This window comes from Olea europaea, chromosome 18, assembly GCF_002742605.1.
Source record: "Olea europaea var. sylvestris chromosome 18, O_europaea_v1, whole genome shotgun sequence".
Taxonomy (NCBI): Eukaryota; Viridiplantae; Streptophyta; class Magnoliopsida; order Lamiales; family Oleaceae; genus Olea; species Olea europaea.
In genome coordinates, this window is record NC_036254.1 from 16,576,355 (window position 1) to 16,582,207 (window position 5,853).

Genomic DNA, 5,853 nt, shown 5'->3' on the forward strand with positions numbered 1-5,853 from the left:
GAAAGCTTAATTGGCAGCAAGTCATGTGCTTTGGGTCCCACTATGATGTGACAGAAAAATGCATTCTTGGGAAAAAAATGTCGATCAAACGGGGGCCTATATGCAATCGTATTAGCTATCTTTTCTTAGAATTAAGTTCTACTTCCATGTACTTAATCAAATGAACTTTCTTGCACATTCTTCCACATTTCCTTGCAGTAACACTTGCGATTACAGACTTTTCAACTCTAAAACAACTTCTCAGAGAGATTTTTCTAATTATGAAGTAACTAATCATCTCATTGCCTGCATTGACATATCCTTCTTCACCACTAGATATTTTACAGCACATAGGTGCATGCATTGGTAATTGCACTTACTTTTCCAAATGTATGGTTGAAAATTAAAACAAGTGTAAATTACACTAGACGTCAAAGTTCGGGTTTATATTTACAAAAAATATCACTTTTTTAAAGTGCTTGCAAAATTGTTATTTTTGGGCATTTCTGCCCTCTGAATAATTTCAATGCCTTATATATCTTTTATTAATGAGACATGACTAGATGAAAATTTGTCACATAGTCAACCTCCATTTTTTTTAAACACTATTTCAAAAATCATGGGAGGTAAGGCCATTCTTTTAGTGCCCATTTTTCCCCTTTCTCCATTCCTTCATGCAAAAGACCACTCTTTCTCTCCCATTGAATCAAGCCCCAAATAAATCCAAGTAAAATCCCGAAAAGGGGAGTGAAGTAATTTTTACAGTACAAAAAGTCCCCCAGCGCCAATATCACCACTGTCTACATGGTCATCTTCGTCTCCACCACAGCTGTCATCCTCCTCCTCCGTACCCTTCGATACCATCATGGCCAACTCCCCGCTGCCATTAGTCGCGGTAGCTAGCTCTGGAATTCTTAAAGCTTATCATTAATTCTCATCCTCGTTAACTCCATCAACCCTAGTCCCCCCTTTCTCTCACTTTTCGTTGTTCTCTAATGGCTCAGATTAAAACTTCCTTGACCCAGATGAGTGATGGAATTTTGTTTTATTTTTTACCAATTTCTTATGTTTTATTCTGTTTACTGTTCTTGACTAAACCTACTAACGTGGTTAACTGGATTTCATCTGCGATTTGGGTATTTTTTGTTTTTCAACATGATCTTAATCTTAATAAATTGGGTTTTGATAAAGCTTCCAAATGTGGTGTCAAAAAATGTCGGATTTATAATACTTGCTTTACCAATAGTTGTTGTGAACACAATATTGCTCGAGATGATCAGGAACTCTGAACAATTCAATAGCGCTACGTGAGTGGGGTGTGGTGGTTCCATTTTGGTGCTAGTGTAAGTTTGTTACGGTGATCGGTAAAACGGTTTTGATGATAATTATAAAATCCTAAGCCTGTTGATACTTGTTTGATTCTAAGCATCACGTATAATGGTTTTCTAAAATATTATGAATCCTTGAATCATAGATTTAACAAAAAATTCTATTTTAGTCACAAGTTATAGGCAGCATCAATAAGGCTTTACAAGTTCTTAATGTGAAAAATTACATTATTTATTTAGATCTATATCTTAATTTTCGAAATGAAGATTTGTTGTTGTGGTTTTTCATGTCTCACTTATCAGTTTGTGATGATTTTTGGTAGAAGATGGTGGTGGCAATAATAAGACAGTGTAAGTTACAATTTTAAATAAATTACACACTTTATCAGAATTTAATATCATCACTTACCCAAAAAAAAAAAGTGATTATTCTTGCTGGGCTTTTTTTTTTTTTTAATACTCGCCTGAAGGGATGCATATAGAAAAATCTTGTGCGATTTTGGGTCCCTTTTATCAAATTGAATTTTCATTGAATTTTGGTGGATAAATTTATAAATATGTGGCAATTTTTGGTGCAGCAAATTCCTGTGACTGCGAAAAATCAATTTTCTGTGGTAAGTTATAAAGAAGATGAACTGTATCTAAGCAGATCCAAAAATGGAAAACAAGGACAAGGCAGTGATTAAGAATGTTGTGGAGGGTTTTTTGCTTATGGAATTTTAATGCTGTCTACTAGGTTAAGCCTTGATGGTGTTTTACTTTTCATCTTGAGAGTTGTCGTCTTTCAATACGAATCGTGTTCGATCATTTATTTCTGGACTCTAAAGATGATCGTCACATTACAAAAGGATTATGGATGTTCGCTATATTTATCATTGGCTTATGTGTTTATGTTTTTCCACATCATGATGCAAAGTTGGCTGTTAAATTGTTACTCCTCTTGCTGCCGCATAAATTCTGTCCTCCCATAGCCCAATGAGTAGATAATCTTTGCCACCAGTAGAAACAATCTTAGAAATTTAGTTGTTTTTCTTGAAATTCAATGCAACGATAAGAAATTGATCTTTCTACTTATATTGAAGCTCTTGTCTTTAAATATATAATAAATAATTTGAAGCTAAAAAAAATCACGTCCTTGGTATCCTTCCCATTATTGTGGTGAGTTTTGCATCGGTTAATGTCGGGTTTTGTTTGGTTTTTTATGATTTGATTTGGTTAAATATAAATTATCTCATGGTAGGATTCGGCTGCTTAATTTGATGGGATGCCTAGGATGAATTGATAGTTTTTTCTTTCGTTTCATGTGCTACAAATATCAAATAAATAAATTGATATTTGGTGCAAAAAAGAATATAGAGAGTTTTAATTGCTGCCATTTTTTCAAATTTAGATGGGAATTCCTTAAATTTTGTTTGTGTGCCAATAGTTTACTGCTTCTCTTAAGAAAAAGTTAGGATTAAATTGTTGTAAGAATTTGTTAACTTCCAATTAGAAATTAATTTCTATTTTGTTAATGAGATTGCTTCTCTATTATAATTCAATATTATGTTTATTTCTCACACATATTACATGCTTGGGGGGACATTCCTTGATAAGTCATCCATTTGTTAGGACTCATAGGAGGAAGAGTGCTTTGAATTAGTTGCTACTTGTCTTCTTTCGGATAGAGTATACCCACATCTAAGGTATGGAGTTGTATATATTTTACTCAACTCTTAAATTTCATGTATGAATTTGGCAGTCTAGGAAATAACAATGTAGAAATGCATGGTGTATGGTGATAACATTAGTTCGTGGACCATGTAATTTTCAATTGCTTTTTTAAATTTTCGTATGGTACTTCACTACTTCTTTAAACACTTTTTTGATTGAACTTGGTCAGAATCTTTAAATTTTCAGACATTTTTTCAACGGCAACTCACATGTACATTGGGAAACCGGGGAATAAGATTACAAAAAATAAGTGAAACTCTATAGGTTAAGGCTGAAAAATCATCTCCAATCATGGAACTCAACATGTTAAAAGCCTATAACGATAATGAAAGACAGTGCTCCCTTGTGAGTGCTTTAGCCCACTTGAATGACCTGGATAGTGGTTACTCCAAAGTCATTATCTAGAAAGGTTAATTTCCCACATGCCTAATATGTTTTAAATATATTTTGCTTGGTCAAATACTCTTAAGTTGTGCTTCCCTTTAAAATGGGTTTAAAGCACTATTACTCAATCAACTGATAGCAAAGTTTCGTGTTAGTCATGGAAGCTTATTTTATTCCAAAATAATTACTTAAGTTTGTTTTTAGTTTTTAGGAAAGTCACTTATCTAAAATACATCACTTTTTCTCTGCAATTTTTATTTTCATTTGAATTTCTTTCTTAGTTAGATTGACACTACCTATGGGTGTTTTATTGAATTCTTCATTGTCTCATTTTGATCAGAAACTATAGAAGAGATTTTGTGAGGCAGTCATAACAGAAATCAAACTTCATGCAGAAGATTGGAAGTATGTTCTATGAACAGATTGTCCTTGCAAAATTCGTAATACATTGTCTTGCATTTCAGTATTTGGCTTTGTATTTCTACCTTCTTGGGGCTAATTTATGGCATTTATGTGAACAGTCGTTGCAGAAATATGAGCTCCATCAGATGAGATATGGTGGCCTTACATATATAGAAAGGCGGGTAGGCTATAGCACAACATTGCACTGTCGAACAAAGCAAACAGCTACAAAACGTGCAACGGATAAAGTGCAGGCCTACATACAGTCAGGGGCAGCGCATGGATGAACCTGTGTATTATTCGTTACTATGTCATATTTCCGTCCACTGATGAATTTTATGTAACGTTATTTCTTGAAAATTGAGCAGACTATCGTTAAAGCTTTTAGCCAAACTCCATTATGAGACATCGGGCCATTGGATACTGTTTGAAAAAATTGTACTTTTGCACCCGCCTAACATGTTGGCAATATTATCCATGTGCTTTAAGTTGGTCTACTATTTCTTAAGGAAGCCAATAGTTACGACTTGTGCAACGGAGCTTAGCTTGCATTAAATTTGTTTTCATGGTGCAGGGGCTACGTCCTAAAGTACAAATACTTATTGCACATGAATGTATAATGTTTCTGATTGTTGGAAATTCGATGAAAAACTTGAACGATTTATGTACGGTGAAATGTTGGTATTGTTATCCATGCTGGTGCAGGTGGGTAAATTTTACGTGGTTTGAATGTTGTAACACGATACGTGAATATTTGGGGTAGTGTCATGAGTTGACACCCCGATTCATGGTTTTCGCATCCATTCAATGGTTATGTACAACTTGAAGTAGTCTATTATGAAACATACGTCTCACTTTATAATGTTTCATAAAATGATTGAATTCTGATTATGAACCATAAAAATATGACAAAGCCATGACAGTATAACTTACTATTAAGTAAAAAAAATAGTTATGAGACTTGTAGGAAACTTGAAGATAAATTGTACCCATCATTGAAGAGTCACAATTTACTAGTAAAGGTATACATAAGCTACAAGAACCATCACACCAATTGTCTTTCAAATTTAGATGAGATTGGACTTGGTGGTTGGGTGGTAAATGATCATAATTGCTTCCTCCCTTGATGCCCTGCTGTAAATAGCCATTTTCATTGCATTTTGAGTAACACATAAACACTTCATGAGCATTGTGAGTCTTTAAACTACTCACATGTATACACAAACCCTTTCACTTATTGCATTGAATCATTCTCATGAGTTCGTCGCGAGCAGAAACGAAGACTTCGACTTGAACGAGCCTCTACCAGTTCTCGGTTCATCCCCATTATTTCCAATCAACATTTCGTCAGACGATGATGAAGCTAACCCTCACATTGGTGGGGGAGCTATTTTCGCTGTTCCATTTTCCAACTTGGATGAAGTCACGACTAAAGATGAATCCAACGATGATGATTGGTTGGTGTATGTGCCACCATCTGAGGTAATTGTCATCTTATCCGATGATTATGATGACGAAAATGGGGGAGAAGGTTTAACCGTTGACAAAGAATGAATTGGGTAGAAATGAATTGTAGTTGTCTATGTAATAAGTTATGTATAGTTTATCTTTTGTAGGAATTTGAATTTGGTAATGTCTTTTTCAAAACTTCAACATAAGCATGTCCCAATCTATACTTGTGTGTCTTTTTTTGTACTTCAGACCAAGTGTTGAGCATGACAGAAACAATATGTCGGGAACATCAGATGAACTGTCGAGCTGTCATTCAATATGTTGTCTATGGATCGATATTTTGCTTGTAAAGTTGAACATTTATTTCACTTATTGTTCAATAGCGAAATGAGAATGCCGATGTAAGCCGAAGATAAAAATGTAAGTTGAGAATGTGTTGGGAAACACCGTAAGTTGAGACTACCTTTATGCAAGGTATGAGCGCCGCAACTGATAAATTGTTGAAATTTGTAAAAATTACAAAAAGCACTCCACCTCTAATATTATGCTTATAATTGTGTCCAAGTTTTTTAATTGCACTCCTCTTTTGCTTCGT

General features: G+C 34.4%; 1 long non-coding RNA gene across 2 annotated transcripts; it reads left to right on the forward strand.

Moving 5' to 3' along the window:
* Nucleotides 1-584: 584 nt before the first annotated feature.
* Nucleotides 585-4,470, forward strand: LOC111367621. 2 transcript variants are annotated; one of them, XR_002697870.1, is made up of 3 exons: nucleotides 585-2,992; nucleotides 3,745-3,809; nucleotides 3,926-4,470. It is a non-coding gene; the product is annotated as an uncharacterized LOC111367621 (long non-coding RNA). The 2 variants fall into 2 exon arrangements; XR_002697869.1 differs by having other exon boundaries at nucleotides 591-3,809.
* The last annotated feature ends 1,383 nt before the right edge of the window (nucleotides 4,471-5,853 follow it).